Genomic DNA, 18,468 nt, shown 5'->3' with positions numbered 1-18,468 from the left:
GACTGGTATAAGCTTCAACACCTTTTCTTTTCCCCAGTACGAATTTAGATAATCACAAATAAACCTTGAAGAGAAATACTTTATACTCTCAAAATTCTTTAAAAAAATCATCATTCATTGGAGGCACCTTGAACTACTTCTGTGGGCCAAACTAAATATTTCCCACACAGCATTCAGCCATTTTGTTTTATTTCAAACTTTGTATAGAGCCAAAAATATGTCCAAATAACAGAATAAATACAATCTGTTCATAAAACTAGTCCAGTTAATTTTAGCTAGGAATATTGCCCAATGTGTAAGAGTATAATCCTTAAATAAACATTACTATTACTTTTAACAAGACCATAAAAATGTTGCTACCAAATTCTGAAGCCCCTGGCTTATTTTCTCATAATTCCTTTGATTCTTATTGCAAAATTATTCTTATGGAGAATTCGGGCAAGTGGCTCAGAAGCAGTCAAATAGATGTTAATAGTTTCTTGCTGACTGTTGTTGAGAGAAATAGTATATTTTGCAGTGTAAGGTCATAATTACAGTTTTGACAACTTGGATGCATCTTTCTTTTTTTTGTACGTAAGCAAAGGGAAAAACATCCCTCTTAGTCTTAAGTAACATTAAAAAATATCATTTATACTCTAACATATACCTCTTGTGAAAATACTGAAAATGTAAAGAAATTAAAAAAAAATAAAAATACAAGTGATTTTTTTTCCAAAAAGCAAGGAATTTGAAATGATTTAAAGGAGCATCAAATGATATCTAATTTTATGTTATATATGCTGCAGTAGTTAAAGAATATGATTACTTTTTAGGGTAAATTTTCACCATCACGTTCAATAGAAGTCATACCAGTGTGGATCCAGTGAGATTTTTTTGAAGATGCCCCTCATCATACTGAGGAATTTGTCTGCTATTCTTAGTTTAGTGAAACTTACAGGGAATTGGTGTTACAATTTGTGTAATGTTTTTTCAATAGAGATGGTAATGTATGTTACATTTTTTAGTCTGTTAACATGGTGAGTTACATTTATTGGTTTCAGAATGTTAAATCAACTTTAAATTCCTGCAGCAAACCCCACTTGGTTGTGGTATTTTATCAATTTGTATATTATTGGATTTGACTTGGTAAAGTTTGTTAAGAATCTTTGCATCTATGCTCATGAGGCCTATCAGTTTGTGTTCTTTCCTTGAAATTACTTTCAATGGGTTGCTTAACTCATTTACATTTAATGTATTTATTAATATATTTTGTTTTAAATATGCCATCTCAATAATTATTTTCTGTTTGTACCATCAGTTTTTTCTTATTTTTATTTCTGTCTTCTGGATGGAACACTTATTCCATTTTCAATCTTTATTGGCTTCTTACTGATAGCTCTTTATTGTGTTATTTACTGATTTTCATAAGTTTTATATTACCCATCTTCCACTTAACACAATGTATTTTCATGAGATATTATAGTGCTTCACATATAGTATAATAAGCATGTTTCCTACTACACTGCATTTTACTGTTGTTACACATTAGTTTTCCTGGTTCTTAGTTCAGAACAATGGTGTGATGTACTCATAAAATGAGTTAGACACTATGCATGTCTTAATTTTATAGAAAAAGTGTATACAGAATTGGTAGAATTCCCTCCCATCCCATGCTCCATAAATATATCTGGATCTGTAAACTTCCTTGTGTGGAGAGTTTTAACTACAAAATCAATTACTTTAATAAATATAGAAACACACATGTATTATTATTTTTTTCTTTTTGGGTGAATTTTGGTAGCTGTGTCTTTCAAAAAATTTATCCATTTTATCTATGTTGTTGAACTTTTTGACATTAAATTATTTTTAAGATTAATACATTATTACTTTAATAGCTGCAGGTATTCTAAATCTAGGGACTTTTTTACTATATGGTTCAGCATGTCATTCATGAAAGTTCTTATGCACTATAAAAGAATACTGCCACCCCACCTTAGATGGGGGTTCTAGAAATGTAAATTCCATTAATTTTGTTAATAACGTGCAGATTTTCTTTATCTTTACAAATTTTCTCTCCATGTGTTCTATCAATTACTGAGAGGGAGGAATTTAGTTTCATAACCATAATTGTGGATTTGTCTGTTTTTCTTTATACTCCTATCAGTTTTTGCTTCACATATTTTAGAGCTGTGGTATTAGTAATTAGGATTGTTATGTCCTCTTGATAAACTGAAATCTTTATCACTATTAAATAACCCTCTTTACCCTGATAATATTCTTCATTCTTAAGTGCACTTTGTCTGCTATCAACCCAATTTATCCAGCTTTCTTTGGGTTAGTACTGGCATAGTAATTTTTACTCTTTAAATTATAATGTCTTTGTGCTTTTATATTGCAGTGAGCTTTCTAATAGACATTATAGAATTGGATTTTGCTTTTTTTTAATCTTTCTTGACAACCTCTGCCTTTTAATTAGGTTTAGGACATTGAAACTTAATGTTATTATTTATACCTTTAGATATGATTGGCTGAGCTGCATCTTGTATCATGAGGATAAAGGTCATACCTTCCTTCAGTGTGGGAGGAGAAAGATAGAACGATTGTGGATCAAAGACACAGCCTAGCTGCCATATCTGCCCTGGACTTCTATGTGAGTATGAAATATCTTTTAAAAATTTTACTTCTCTTATTATGTATACCTGTTACAGCTGAATATAAATTATATGTATATTCTAACTAATACAGCATTACTCCTAGACTTTGGAGCTGTGGCAACTTTCCCTATTTTATATCTTAGTATTTCAGTCAAAATTAGATTGGAAAGAGTCAGACAGATATGATGAAATATCGGGAATGTAACATTGTGAAAATGGAAAGTAACATTATATATACATATATATCTTTCTGTAGACAACTACTAAAAGCAATTTATTCAAACATATGGAATTAATTCAAACACTGTTTATGCTACTGGAAGAATTATATGATCCATGTTTTGTTTTTAATATGAACATGCAGTAAATATTACCTATAAGGAGTTTGATATCAATGTTTCTGTAGTAAGATTTAAGATTGGAAATAAAATTTTCAAATGTTTTTCTCTAAAAAGTAATTTGCATGCACTTTGACATATTTTTTCAAAACTACATCTTACACTTTGTGTAATAGTGCCATTAGAATGAACAAAATGGCTTCCATTTTAATTATAGAAGAACAAAATATTACTCACTTTGTAGCTTACAGCAATATGCATATTATATATTACTTAAGTGATGACAGAGTAAGACTTTTCTGATTTTGAATAAAATAAATAGCTTTAAGTCTTACCTTTTTGGTCCTTTTCCTTTTTTTGCTATATTATTTTCTAAAATCACTGTAACTCAAAGTACTACTTACATGTTCAAATATATCTTTGAAATATTTAAGGAAACATTCAATAGATACCAATTAAAAATGCCAAAAAACATAGCAAATTAAGTTTCACTATCTTTCCAAGGTAGAATACCCCCAAATGTACACTGTTCATACATTTTCTGTCTTAAAATAATGTCACTGATATATTGAACAAATTTTGTACATCTTTGACTATAATCTGTAATATATATACATATAGTATTATTAATGGTAGCACTGAACATGAAAAACATGATTGGATTCTGTTATTTACAGTATGTCTTTTACCTGTCTGCGTGCTGATAAATTAACATTGTGTTAGGTTCACAGTGTTAAGATCTTTGCCATGTGTTTTATGAGTCAGCTTTCTGAACACATGCATACTGAAGGAAATATTATTGAGGCATTTAGCAAATTGGTAATGATGTGGAAAATTAAAAATTAAGTTAATTTCAACAGAACAAATTTCTTTAATTCAATTAATTTCAATAATGACATTATTTCCAACATTGATTTGTGTACATAGATTAGGTGTAGTTTTTTTAACTTAAAAAATAATGTTAAGCTTGAAGAATGAGCTTTGAAATGTAAAATTATGCTGTCTGCATTTCCTGACAGTATCATACGACCTTAACATTCCAGACATTTAGAATATATTTTTATGGGATTAAATACTTATATGATAAAAAAGGAGGAAAATAGAATCATCTGAGTCTGCATATACTAATAATTAGGAATTATTATTCTAAGATTTTTTAGCACAGCATATATTCCTGATATGAAAACAAATACTCCTTTCATTTGCCTTGAGATTATTAGTTTCTTTATTTTTCATTGGCTTGCTTTATTTTTACCCTATTCTTCTTTTTTACCTGCACACTTAGACTTCTCAGATCTTTTCTTATAGATATAAACCAAATATGTTAAATATGTTCCTCAGAAATCTAAAGATATGTTTGCTTCTATTTCTTTGCAATAACCTATGTTCATAAATAGATAAATGATCGCTGACATCACTATTTCAGTTCTAACAGCCCATGTATAAATCCTTCTGAGAATAATTGCCTTAAGAGGAAACAAAATCTTCTTTTCTTAGAATATTCTTTGGTGGTAAGATTCATGCCATTTCTTTCTTGGTGACCTTTTTATACTTGGTCACATCTTTCAAGTTAGCTCTTTTTTGAAGGTTTGCTTTTCTGAAAATAGTCTCTGTATTCTGAGAGATAATTTATTTCTTGACATCTCAAGTGGAGTTAAAATAATGTAACTAAGTATAGTGGAAAACTTCTGTTTTTCTGTTACCTTTCACCAGCATCTGCATGCTTACTTAAATGAAAATGAAAGCAAAAGCTTATGAAAAGTTAAATTATGTTATGAAATGATCACCACCATTAACCTAGTTACCATTTGTCACCAAACAAAAATATTACATTATTATTGCATTATTATTGACTATATATACTATACTATACATTTTTTCCCCTTGACTCATTTATTTTGTAACTACAAGTTTGTATACCTCTTAATTTCCCTCATCTGTTTCACTCACCATCCCCTCCCTCATTCCTTCCCCTCTGGCACCCACCTGTTTGTTCTTTCTATCTATTACTCCTTGCTTTTTTGTTATATTTGTTCATTTGTTCTGTTTTTTTAAATACCAACTATAAAGAAAACATATTTGTCTTTTTCTGTTGGACTTACTTCACTTAGCATAATAGCCATGAGGCTCAGCCATGTTGTCAAAAATGGCAAGATTTCATCCTTTTTATGGCTGAATAATATTCTTGTGTGTGTGTGTAACATCTTTTTAATCCATTCATCTGATGGACACTTAAGTTGCTTCCATATCATGGTTATTATGAATAATGCTGCAGTGAACATAGGGTTGCATATATCTTTTTGAATTTGTGTTTTTGTTTTCCTTTGAAAAATACCCAGAAGTTGGATCTTATGGTAATTCTGTTTTTAAATTTTTGAGAAACCTTCATACTGTTTTCCATAGTGGCTATATCAGTTTACATCCTCACCAACAGTGCACAAGGGTTTACTTTTCTCCACGTACTCATCAGCACTTGTCATTTGTTGTCTTTTTGATAATAACTATTCTGACAGATGTCAGGTGATACCTCTTTATGCTTTAAATTTGCATTTCAATGCCTGTGATTAGTGGCATTGAACATTTTTCACGTGCCTGTTGGCCATTATTATGTCTTTTGAAAAATGTCTATTCAGACCCTCTTTCTGCCCATTTTTAATCAGATTTCTTTGATGTTGTGTTATATGAGTTCTTTGTATATTTTAGGTATTAACCCTTATCAGGTATTGTTTACAGATATCTTCTACCATTCATTTGGTAGCTTTTTCATTTTCTTGATAGTTTCCTTTCCTGTGAAAAAAGTTTTTAGTTTGATGTAGTTCCATTTGTTTGTTTTTGCTTTTGTTTCTCTTGCCTGGAAAGACATAGCTAAAAACATATTGATAAAAGAGCATGCTATTTAAGTTTTCTTCCAAGAGTTTTATTGTTTCAAGTCTTACATTTACATCTTTAATCCATTTTGAGTTTAATTTTGTATATGGTATGAGAAAGTAGTCCAATTTTATTCCTTTGCTTGCAGCTGTTCAGTTTTCTCATACCATTTACTGAAAAGGCTGTCATTTCCTTATTCTATATTTTAGCCTCCTTTGTTGCAGACTAATTGACCATATTAGTGTGGATTTGTTTCTGGGCTCTCTATTCTGTTCCTTCGGTTTGTGTGTCTGTCTTTGTGCCAGTACCATACTATTTTGACTGCTGTGACTTTGTAGTATAGTTTGAAATCAGGGCATGTGAAACCTCCAGCTTTGTTTTCACTCCAGTTTGTTTTGGCTATTTGGGGTCTTTTGTGTTTGAAAATAAATTTTAGAATTACTTATTCTAGTTATGTGAATTATGTCATTGGTATTTTGATAGAAATTACATTGAATCTGTAGATTGCTTTGGGGAGTATAGTCATTTTAACAATATTAATTCTTCCAATCTATGAGTATGGTATATCTTTCCATTTGTTTGTATGGTCTTTGGTTTCTTTAATAAGTGTCTTGTAGCAATATGAGTATAGGTCTTTGATCTCCTTAGTTAGATGTATGCTTAAATATTTTTTTTGTTGTCTCAATGTGGTTATAAATGGGGTTTTTCTAATTTTTCTTCCTGATAACTCATTAGTATACAGAAATGTAACAAATTTCTGTATATTAATTTTGTATCTTGCAACTTCACTGAATTTATTAATCAATTTTAATAGTTTTTTGTGGAGTCTTTAGGGTTTTTATATAAAGAATCATGTTTTACTTTTTCCTTTCCAACTTGGATTTTTTTTATCTGTCTTGGATGCTTCTTATCTCTCTCTTTTGTATGATTGCTATGGATAGAATTTCCAATACTATGTTAAGTAAAACTGGCAAAAGTGGGCATCCTTGTCCTGTTCCTGATCTTAGAGAAAATGCCTTGACCATTGAGTATGATGTTGTCTGTAGGTTTGTCATAAATGGCTTTTATTATGTTGTAGTATATTCACTGTATACCTACTCTGTAGAGAGTTTTAATCATAAATGGTCATAAATTTTGTCAAAAGCTTTTTCTACATTTATTGAAATAATCATATTATTTTTATTCCTCAAATTTTTAATGTGGTATATCACATTGACTGATTTGTGGATATTGAATTATCCCTGGAATAAATCTCTTATGATCATGGTGTATGAACCTTTTAATGTATTATTGAATTCAGTTTGGTAATATCTTGTTAGAATTTTTACATCTGTTTTCAACAGTGATATTAGCCTAAAAGTTTCTTTTCTTTCTTTTTTTTTTCTTTTTTTTTTATTTTTGGTATCAAGGTAATGTTTGCCTTGTAGAATGAGTTCAGTAGCATTTTGGACTATTTTGAGAAGGATAAACATTAATTCTTCTTTATATCTTTGATAAAATTTACCTGTGAAGCCATCTAGTCTTGGACTTTAATACATAGGGAGCTTTTTAAATTACTGGTTTAATTTCATTGCTGGCAGTTGGTTTGTTTATATTTTGTATTTCTTCCTGATTCAGTTAATTTTTTTAATTAAAGTATAGTCAGTTACAATGTGTTAATTCTGATTTACAGCATAATGTCCCAGTCATACATGTATATGTACATATATTCTTTTTCGTTAAAGGTTGTTACAAGATACTGAATATAGTTCCCTGTACTATACAGAAGAAAGTTGGTTTTTTATCTATCTTTATATATACTAGTTAGTATCTGCAAATCTCAAACTCCCAAATTAATTGCTTCCCACCCCCTTTCCCCTGGTAACCGTAAGATTGTTTACTATGTCTGTGAGTCTGTTTCTGTTTTGTAGATGAGTTCATTAATGTCTTCTTTTTTCTTTTTTTAGATTCTACATATGAGTGATATCATGTATTTTTCTTCTCTTTCTGTCTTACTTCACTTAGAATGATAATCTCCAGGGCCATCCATGTTGCTGCAAATGGCATTATTTTATTCTTTTTTTATTGCTGAGTAGTATTCCATTGTATAAATATACCACAGCTTCTTTATCTAGTCATCAGTTAATGGACATTTAGATTGCTTCCATGTCTTGGCTATGGTATTTAGTGCTGCTATGAACATTAGGGTGCATGTATCTTTTCAAATTAGAGTTCCCTCTGGATGTATGCCCAGGAGTGGAATTGCTAGATCATATGGTATGCTTATTTTTAGTTTTTTGGGGAATCTCCATAATTATTTTCCATAATGGCTACACCAAACTACATTCCCATAAACAGTGTAGAAGGGTTCCCTTTTCTGCACACCCTCTCCACCATTTATCACTTGTGGACTTTTGAATGATGGCCATTCTGGCTGGCGTGAGGTGATACCTCATTGTAGTTTTATTTTGCATTTCTCTGATAATTAGTGATATTGATCATTTTTTCATGTGCTGTAAATTTAAAGGTTAAAGCAGGGATAAATAAAATGTGCTTTTGAAATAAGGTAGGAAACAGTTGTAAATGGGAACAAGGAAGGTGATGAACTTATGAAATAAAAGAAAGGCAAAAAGAAATACAAGACTCAAACCTCTTCTCAATTTAGAAAATTGCCAATAGTAGATCTTCAATTTTTATTTCAAATTTCTTTAATTTTTAGGACCAAAAGCATTTTAAATTTTAGTTACTGACTTAGTATAAACCTTCTGGTCACTTTTTAATTTAATATAGCTTTATATGCATGTAATCTGATTTAAATGTTTTCAGAAAAATAATTAGAGTTTCAGAATGGCCATCATTCGAAAGTCCACAAACAATAACCTGGTAACCACCTAGTTACCAGGACAGGAAGGGGGTTGGAAGGGATAAATTGGGAGTTCAAGATTTGCAGGTACTAACTACTACATATAAAATAGATAAACAACAAGTTTATACTGTATAGCACAGGGAACTGTATTCAATATGTTGTGGTAACTTATGTTAAAAGAATATGAAAACAAATATATATGTGCTCCTATATGATTGAAGTATTGTGCTGTACACCAGAAATTGTTACAGCATTGTAAACTGAATATAGTTAACTAAAATATATATTAAAAAAAAGAAAACCGAATTTATACTCAATTTTCTCTACTTCTTGCCAGTGACCATGTTATATTCTAGAAGTTTGCTTGATAAATTTAACAAGTTGTGCTGATTTGAAGGACACAGTTTTCTTGTCAGAGGTTTCTACTGAGAACCAAGGTGTTTTTAATCTTCTAAAAATTTTATGTGGATTTGAATAAACAAAGCAAACTTAAAAAAAACAATGAGAGTTTCTTCCCTCAACCTGAAACAGTCAGGTTTCCCTTTTTTTTCCCCCATTTTCTATTGTTTTCTTTTTTCCTCCTTCTTCTTCTTTTTTTTTTTTTTTTTTTTTTTGTCTTTGTGATGAGTTTTAGTAAAAGACCAACTTTTATTTATTTATCTTTCATCCTCCATTCTAATCAGGTCTGCCTCTGACTTGTCTTCAGAATTTTCACGTAAGTTTTATATAACCTAGTCCCAAGACAAAAAGTGTATATCTACACAGGAAGAATACTTTAAATATCAAATTGCTCTAACATCTAAGGGACTCCAAGTTGGTAATGTTTATATTAGTTTTTTAAATGCAGTTGCACTAGAAAGTAATACATTTCAGTCTGAAAAAGTCTCCCTCACTGGATATACACTGTCAATACATATATTAAGGTGGAACTGATTCTCTCTTTATATGTGTAAACAGCCGTTTTGTTGTTTTCTCTTCCATCAGGAGTAAAATAGCTTTTGGAATTATACTGTGTTGATGTGAATGAGCAAAGATGGTAAAATCACATGTCTTACAGATAATGAGACTTTTGTAATCTTTGGGGAGATTAATCTGTCAATATAAATAAGCAAACCCTGAAAAAGACCCTAGTGCAAAGCCAAACTAGGCACAGGATGACACTCAGGTCAAGTCCAAGGAGACAGTTGCCATTTTCAGAATGATACTGCACGAGAAACTCTGGGTCATCAGGAATCTGTAATGATGCTGTTCTAGCAATTTGTTGAACTGTCTTTCAGTTGTAAAACACAAAAAATATTAAACAGCACAAAACTATTTAATTTAGAAGTGATGTGATGTCACAGATTAATGTATTTTGAGGATAGTTTCCATAAATTTTTAATCTCTTGATGAGAAATAGATTTACTAAAGAAAATACGCATTGTATAATAAACATTCTCATATTATTACATATTTATTATTGCTTTTTTAGAAATATATCATGTAAGGTCATAATCTCATAAAATCATTTGCTGAATCATTCTTGAGTTTGTACATTATTTGTGACTAAATGAAACAAGTCATTTGTTTACAACACTGTAATCTAGAACCTCAAGATCATAAAAAATAAAAAATTAATTACAGGTCAATAATAGGTGCTGGTTATGTAATTGCAAACAAAAAGATGCCTACCCTCATAAAACTTGAATTTAACAAATTTTAACAAAGTCAAAAGGAGCATTTTATATTTATAATTCTTCTCTTAAATTTACAAGGAAAGTGTAATGTAATTAGAGGGCACAAGCCTATGCATGAAGAATCTGAGAAATAGAAGAGGTAAAGGTGTTGATTAAGCCATGTTTTAAGGGAGTAAGGATCTGTTGAAAGTAGTTCCTAAATTTTTGCTAACTGTATGACTGTTCACTTTATTAATCTAAACTTTTGTACCGCTTTTTTAACATTTAAGGTCATGCCTTCTATTGTTTTGTTTTATATATTATTTACTAACTTTGAATTGCCAAGATTCTGTTTTAGCCTTCTTGAAAATTGGAAATATTGCAGAGTAATAGGGCAAAAGCAGTTAAGTACACTGTGTCAGCTTTGAAGCATCTTAAATGATTTTCCTTTGAATCATAGGCCCTCTTAATTGTTTCCATGACCATTCTTCTATTTATTCACTTGATTGTCCTTCCAATGTTTTGATATCTTTCTCTATTTTGATAATCTAACTTTGATAAATTATCATTATAGTGTTTCTTCTGTCTTTGGCATATGCTTCTCCTTTTCAGTCTATGTCAAATGTTTTTTTTGTTTCAAAAAATTGTGTTGAAGATCTCCCTAATTTAAATAAATTTTAATTACCATTGTCAGAGGTTTATTGTTTTTTACAATTAACAGAAAGTTTGTGATCATATTTTTAGCTATTACATAATTTTGCTAATATTTGTGATCATTATTCTTAGAGGTAAAACTCCACGAGCAAAGACTTGTTCTTCTTTACTCACTATTGTACCCTGAATAGGTAGCACATACCTTGTCACTCTATAATAATATGTGTGGAAGAAATGAACTAATTAGTATTCTTTACTAATATCACCATAATAGGGAGAAGAAATTGCATGACTTTCATCTCCCCAGTAATGTTTAAGATAAAGTAGCCCTCATATCCTTTTTAGATAAGCAACATTGCATAACAGTTGAGAGCAAGGACTCTAGAGCTAGACAATGTAGTTCTGCACTCTGGCTGTGGAAAAATTACTGAAACTTTCTGAGATTTGGTTTCCTAGTATATACAATGAAGGTGATAATAGTACCCTTTCTCTAGCAGGTGTTCTGAAGATTTGATATGTTAATGTTTATAAAACACATAATAATGCCTAACAACTAGTGCGTACAATGTAACTGTTTACTTAGCAAGTTAATTTTTCCAACTTATTACTTCATGTTGTAGCCTGAATTGTGTCTCGCCCAAAATTCCTATGTGAAGCCTGTCAAACAGAAACACAGTACGCTGGTTATCAGTGTCAGAGGAGGACTCCAACTACAGGGAGGATAACAAAGATCATCACAATGATAGTCGCTAGGAATAGAAGTCCAAACACTTCTGTCCACTGTACCTTAGTATCAGAATTGCCAAGGAAAACACAAACACAACACAGTCAAGCACTGGAAGGAACAACACTGTACTTACATAGAGAAGCAACAGAGCAAAAATCAACTCCAGTTATGTGTGTTGGTCCCCCACGGGTAGCAGATGCACCAGCAGCTGACACAGGGCAATTGACCTATGAGCATCCCTCTTGTGCTACAGTAGAAGGACCCCTTCCCTTCTCCCATGGGGTCTGAAATACTAAATGTTGAGAGTGGACCAGAACAAAGGAGGACATATTGAGCCTGAAGTGAGGAAGGATATTTCCACATAGGGTGATAAACTGGGACAGGCTGTGTGAACTCTTTATTTCTTAGAAGGGAAGTACTCTAAGGCCAAGGCCATTTCTTATGTGGCTAAGTGGGCACTCATAATCTACTTTTTCCAACGAAGCCTGAACCTCCAATGTGACTGTATTTGGAGACAAGGCCTCTAGGGAGGTAATTAAGGTTAAATAAGATCGTAAAGATGGGTCCTAATCCAATAGGACTGACATCCTTAGAAGGAGAGAAGACACCAGGGATGGGAGTGCACAGTGAAAATGACACAGCAATAAAGTAGCCTTCTGCAAGCTAGGAAGTGAGGGTTCAGGAGAAGCAATATCTGTCAATTTGATCTCGGACTTCCAGATTCTGGAATGGTGAGATAGTAAATTTTCGTTGTTTAAGCATACCAGTCTGTGGTATTTTGTTGTGGTAACCCTAGCAAACTGATATACTACTTACCTTAAGATTCATGAAAAATGGAGTTCCCTTCTCCTCTCTCCCTGCATATATAACATGTTAATGGTGCTTCTTTATGTGTTTACATGGTTAACATATAGGAGACTATGTCGTTGAAGCAATGTGGAAGATATGTGACATTTTCATTGCCTTTGCACTTAAAAGTAAACTTCTAACAAGAAATGCAGAAAAATATTAGATTATAATTGCCATAGTATGTTGAACAATATTGTTATCAAACTTTGGACAGTGGTATCTTTTAACTCTGAGACCACAATTTTCTAATTTTGATATCTCACAAATTAACACAATTACTCACACATCAACTATACAAATACATATTTAGTGAAACACCAAGCAAAGCTAACTGGTAAGGAAAACTAGATGGCTCATTTTGTAACACATGACTCTATACCCAATGTGATTTGAATGGCCTATAGCCAAGTATATATATGATTATAATTAATGTAAAAGAAAAATTATTGAATGATATTACTTTAAATATGTAAATGATTCAAAATGAAAGCCAAATAATAAAATATTAATAATCAAGTTCAAAGTTATGACCCTTTGAATAGATAAAGTGTTGTATCATTGGTATATTTAACATCTCAGGAAGTCTGATTTTCCTAAACTTGATGACAAAGTGATCAAATGTTATAAATACATTTTAAGAAGAACTAAGATTTTAAAGATAAATTGTTAACAGAGTTACAAAAGAAAGTGTCTAAGTAGATAACTGAGTTATTCTGAAATTTTTAGTGCTTAATGCTAAGACGTACAGGAATTTCTTAAGTACTAAAATAAATGTAAAATGGTAATATTTAATACATTTTGATAATAAATATTTCCTTGGTATACATACTGACAGGTCCAAATGAATCTTTATGAGAAGTTCTGTTTTTATTTATTTTTTAATAAAATGTTTATTTTATAGCTATCTCATCACTGTCACACCCTAAATCAGTATTTACCAATGTTTGAGGCATAAGTAAGGTGGTGGATATTTACCAGTTTTAAATTTTTGAGAAGAAATTAATTTAAGATCACTTGGTTATCTGATAGATTTAGTAATATGGTTACATATTTTCAGGACTTGTGCTCAGTAAAATGTCTGAGGATAAAGAAGACAGTCAGAATTCCTTGCTTTTGTTACTCACTATCTAGAATTTCTTTAGTATTGACACATGAAGATACTGAAATATCAGGGGTTTTGCTATCATTACTTTAGAAATGCTCTGCAGAAATTCTAATTCTGACATTGACTTATTAAAGAGACAAAATGTATAGTTTAAAATTTTTTGTATATTAAAGATTTGTAACTGGATCACTTTCTTAAGGCTCCACAGAGACTTAAAAATGTGATAAAAGAAGTAAGCTACATCAGCTCAGGAAAAAAAAAATTCAGAAATGAAGGTTTAAAGTTTCTTTTAATGACAGGAGAGAATAGGAAGTGAAGATAGCTGTATTTATGGATATAGCAAAAGAAAGGAATCAAAGGGGAAAAATGGTAAATGTGTTGACCAATAAGGAGAGAATAAAGAGAAAGAAATAGAAAAAAATCAAGGTAATTTTTCATGTTTTAAATTTTTATAGTCACATTTTAGTTTGAAAACTTTAACTGATATGTTTTCAATAGGCTTTCTATCATAAAAGCAAAGAGAGAATGCTTGGAAAGTCAGTCTTTTTTAAGCATGGTTGTACTTACCAGTATGTAAAATAGACTCTAATTTTTGTTGAAAATATCATAAGTACACTTAAATAATCTGGACACTTATAAAATATTCTTAACAGTGATTACTTATCTCATGATATCCCTTGGTAGTAGAATTTGAGTTATTTCAGTTTCTTGGCTTGCATGTATATATATATTTTTCCTGTCAAGTTATTCAAAATGAGCACATTTAATTTTACAGTCACAGTTCAAAGCAGAAAATCAAAATTTTTAAAGAGGAAACTTTTTTTTTTTTACTCCCTGAGCACATGAAATATTTTCAAGGGCAGAAGGAACAAGTTTTATGTTTTAATTCAGAGATCCCTCTAAGCAGCAAAAAATGGACTCATCAAGACACATACTACTTCTGAGGCAACTGAAATAATTGTATGCCACAACATCATAGCTACAGGAAAAGGACCATAAAATCAAAATGAAACCTTTGCTGCTGCCAAAGCAGGGTCTCACTGAAGGAGGCCAGAGAATTTCAGCAGAAAGTTGGTGGTACTCATTTGTGTTCTACATCTGTCAAAATCTAGTACAAGCTTGATATCCTTCAATCCAAGAACTAAATGTTTGTATTCACTACCAACAACACATATAAAAGAAGAGGTGAAGACCATGTATATATATATGAATATTCAAACACTTAACATAATATGGGTAGTATCTTGAACTGCCATAACAAAATATCATGTATCAGATAGCTTAAGTAACAGAAATGTATTTTCTCACAGTTGTGGAGTCTGGAAATACGAGATCAGAGATGCCAAAATGGTCAAATGAAAACTTCCTTCGTGGCTTGTAGATGGTTGTCATCTTGCTGTGAACTCACAGCAAGGAGAGTAATAGAGCAAGGAAGCTCTGGTATCTCTTTTTATAAGGGCACTTATCCCATCATGAGGGCCCCATCCTCATGACCTCATGTAAGTCTAATTACTTCTAAAAGAACCCTCTCCAAATACCACCACACTGGGGATTTGGTCTTTCACTTACGAATTTTGGGGTGACACAATTCCATTTTACATTACCACCAACAGTGTCCAAAGGTTTCAGTTTCTCTACATCTTCAGCAACACTTGTGATCTTTTGTTTTTTGATCACCATCCTAACAGGTGTGAGGTGATATTGTAATTTTGATTTGCGTTTTCCTGATAATTAATGATGTTGACTATGTTTTCATATACCTGTTGTGATCTAGCAATCCCACTTCTGGATGTATACCCAAAGGAATTGAAATCAGATCTTGAAGAGATGTCTGTACTTCCATATTCACTGCAGTATTATTCACAATAGCCAAGATACAAAAACAAAAGTGTTCGACAGATGAACAAAGAAAATATGTTAAATACATACAATGGAGCATTGTTTAGCCTTTATTTTTTTTAACACTTTTTATTGATTTATAATCATTTTACAATGTTGTGTCAAATTCCAGTGTTCAGCACAATTTTTCAGTCATTCATGGACATATACACACTCATTGTCACATTTTTTTCTCTGTGAGTTATCATAACATTTTGTGTATATTTCCCTGTGCTATACAGTGTAATCTTGTTTATCTATTCTACAATTTTGAAATCCCAGTCTATCCCTTCCCACCCTCCACCCCCCTGGTAACCACAAGTCTGTATTCTCTGTCTCTGAGTCTATTTCTGTCCTTTATTTATGCTTTGTTTTTGTTTGTTTGTTTGTTTTTGTTTTTGTTTTTTAGATTCCACATATGAGCGATCTCATATGGTATTTTTCTTTCTCTTTCTGGCTTACTTCACTTAGAATGACATTCTCCAGGAGCATCCATGTTGCTGCAAATGGCATTATGTTGTCGGTTTTTATGGCTGAGTAGTATTCCATTGTATAAATATACCATTTCTTCTTTATCCAGTCACCTGTTGATGGACATTTAGGCTGTTTCCATGTTTTGGCTATTGTAAATAGTGCTGCTATTAACATTGGGGTGCAGGTGTCATCCTGAAGTAGGGTTCCTTCTGCATATATGCCCAGGAGTGGGATTCCTGGGTCATATGGTAAGTCTATTCCTAGTCTTTTGAGGAATCTCCACACTGTTTTCCATAGTGGCTGCACCAAACTGCATTCCCACCAGCAGTGTAGGAGGGTTCCCCTTTCTCCACAGCCTGTCCAGCATTTGTCATTTGTGGATTTTTGAATGACGGCCATTCTGACTGGTGTGAGGTGATACCTCATTGTAGTTTTGATTTGCATTTCTCTGATAATTAGTGATATTGAGCATTTTTTCATGTGCTTTTTGATCATTTGTATGTCTTCCTTGGAGAATTGCTTGTTTAGGTCTTCTGCCCATTTTTGGATTGGGTTGTTAATTTTTTTCTTATTGAGTCATATGAGCTGCTTATATAATCTGGAGATCAAGCCTTTGTCGGTTTCACTTGCAAAAATTTTCTCCCATTCCGTAGGTTTTCTTCTTGTTTTACTTCTGGTTTCCTTTGCTGTGCAGAAGCTTGTAAGTTTCATTAGGTCCCATTTGTTTATTCTTTCTTCTAGGAGAAAATTTTTTAAATGTATGTCAGATAATGTTTTGCCTATGTTTTCCTCTAGGAGGTTTATTGTATCTTGTCTTATGTTTAAGTCTTTAATCCATTTTGAGTTGATTTTTGTATATGGTGTAAGGGAGTGTTCTAGCTTCATTGTTTTACATGCTGCTGTCCAGTTTTCCCAACACCATTTGCTGAAGAGACTGTCTTTATTCCAATGTATATTCTTGCCTCCTTTGTCAAAGATGAGTTGACCAAAAGTTTGTGGGTTCATTTCTGGGCTCTCTATTCTGTTCCATTGGTCTATATGTCTGTTTTAGTACCAATACCATGCTGTCTTGATGACTGTAGCTCTATAGTATTGTCTGAAGTCTGGGAGAGTTATTCCTCCAGCCTCTTTCTTTCTCTTCAGTAATGCTTTGGCAATTCTAGGTCTTTGATGGTTCCATATGAATTTTATTATGATTTGTTCTAGTTCTGTGAAATATGTCCTGGGTAATTGGATAGGGATTGCATTAAATCTGTAGATTGCCTTGGGCAGTGTGACCATTTTAACAATATTGATTCTTCCAATCCAAGAGCATGGAATATCTTTCCATTTTTTAAAGTCTTCTTTAATTTCCTTCATCAATGGTTTATAGTTTTCTGTGTATAATTCTTTCACCTCCTTGGTTAGATTTATTCCCAGATATTTTATTACTTTGGGTGCTGTTTTAAAGGGGATTGTTTCTTTACTTTCTTCTTCTGTTGATTTATCGTTAGTGTAAAGAAATGCAACTGATTTTTGAACGTTAATTTTGTAACCTGCTACCTTGTTGAATTCTTCAATCAGCTCTAATAGCTTTTGTGTGGACCTTTTAGGGTTTTCTATATATAGTAACATGTCATCAGCATATAATGACACTTTTACCTCTTCTTTTCCAATTTGGATCCCTTTTATTTCTTTCTCTTGCCTGACTGCTGTGGCTAGGACTTCCAGGACTATGTTGAATAGGAGTGGTGATAGTGGGCATCCTTGTCTTGTCCCAGATTTTAGTGGGAAGCTTTTGAGTTTTTCACCGTTGAGTACTATGCTGGCTGTAGGTTTGTCATATATAGCTTTTATTATGTTGAGTTATGTTCCCTCTATACCCACTTTGGCGAGAGTTTTTATCATAAATGGGTGTTGAATTTTATCAAATGCTTTTTCTGCATGGATTGAGATGATCATGTGGTTTTTGTCCTTTCTCTTGTTGATGTGATGTATTACACTGATTGATTTGCGTATGTTGAACCAGCCTTGTGTCCCTGGGATGAACCCCACTTGGTCATGATGTATAATCTTTTTTATGTGTTGTTGGATTCTATTTGCTAAAATTTTGGTGAGGATTTTGGCATCTATGTTCATCAGTGATATTGGCCTATAATTCTCTTTTTTTTGTAGTGTCTTTGCCTGGTTTTGGTATCAGGGTGATGGTGGCTTCATAGAATGAATTTGGGAGTATTCCCTCCTTTTCAATGGTCTGGAAGAGTTTGAGAAGGACTGGTATGAGTTCTTCTTTGTATGTCTGGTAGAATTCCCTGGTGAAGCCGTCTGGTCCTGGACTTTTATTTGTAGGGAGGTTTTTAATTGCTATTTCTATTTCCTTTCTAGTGATCAGATGGTTCAAGTGTTCAGATTCTTCTTGATTCAGTCTTGGTGGACAGTATGTTTCCAGAAACTTGTCCATCT

The sequence above is a fragment of the Camelus bactrianus genome, chromosome 6 (assembly GCF_048773025.1).
Source record: "Camelus bactrianus isolate YW-2024 breed Bactrian camel chromosome 6, ASM4877302v1, whole genome shotgun sequence".
Lineage (NCBI taxonomy): Eukaryota > Metazoa > Chordata > Mammalia > Artiodactyla > Camelidae > Camelus > Camelus bactrianus.
This window is presented reverse-complemented; position numbering follows the sequence as displayed.